At 36.3% G+C, this 936-nt stretch overlaps 1 protein-coding gene across 2 annotated transcripts in view; it reads left to right on the top strand.

Annotated features, from left to right (window-relative positions):
• The window catches only part of LOC119591478 (synaptotagmin-7-like), a gene marked incomplete at its 5' end in the record, with an annotated part of 105336 nt that overhangs the window by 40706 nt on the left and 63694 nt on the right, over window positions 1-936 (top strand).

Here is a 936-nt window from a genome sequence, read left to right as displayed (position 1 = left end):
CAGGAATTCCATTTTCTCCCATTTTCCTCTTCAGGTGCTCCTACATGTAGGGACTGAAACTCTTACTTCAAGCTTATGTTGTCATAAAAAAAAAAAATCTTGAAAGGTCAACCATTTTATATACTTCTTGGATGAAATATATATTTACTCATCCGAAGTCGTGTCAAGAAATCGGACAATTCTTGCCGTTCGAATTGCTTCTAGCTCAGTTTTCTTCTGTTTTTTTTTTTATACGTTTTCCGCGCCTTTTCCCTATATAAACAACAAAAATAAACAGACGTGTGTAGCCCCAAAACCAAACGATAATATGAGAATAAAGCCAGCTATCATGTCGATTGTTTATCCAATCTACACGAATCAAGTCCTCAATCAAAAGACTTTACAAGATTAGTCTCCTAACCGCAAAATATTTCTTGGTACATTTTTGCCCTCTGAGAATCCCAACACAGGCTAGGATATTTAGGATATTTGAAGCTTTCACCAGAAACACCTTGAGGGGGGGAGGTGGGGGGGGGGATAAGGAGGGTTCAGATTTTATTTGATTTGCCGCTTCGAGTCATTGGGCTTGAGATCTTGTTGATTTACAGACAAAGTTCTCTGGATCAGAACTTAATTTAGCGAAGGAGTCATCGTCCGGAGCAAAATCCGTTGGGATATTGAATCGGTTATATGCTTTTTTTTATTTTTTCCCCCAGCGCGTTTTTTTTATCTAAAAATAAAGTATATTAAATTTCTGCTTTCTGGATGTGTGTGGGTGTTTTTCACGACGATAGAAAAAAAAACATGAATATATGTGTTTTTAGGTCACGTATTCAGACCCCTTAAAATTTTCATATAAAAAGAAAAATAGAATTTTAAAAACAAAATGATGCTCGTGCTGCAGCAAAATGTGCTCTCGTATATGAGTACACAAAAGATTTTCTAGTGAAGGTTTCC

Source organism: Penaeus monodon, chromosome 28, assembly GCF_015228065.2.
Source record: "Penaeus monodon isolate SGIC_2016 chromosome 28, NSTDA_Pmon_1, whole genome shotgun sequence".
Lineage (NCBI taxonomy): Eukaryota > Metazoa > Arthropoda > Malacostraca > Decapoda > Penaeidae > Penaeus > Penaeus monodon.
The sequence above is the reverse complement of the archived record's forward strand: the minus strand, read 5'-3'. Positions and strand labels throughout refer to the sequence as shown.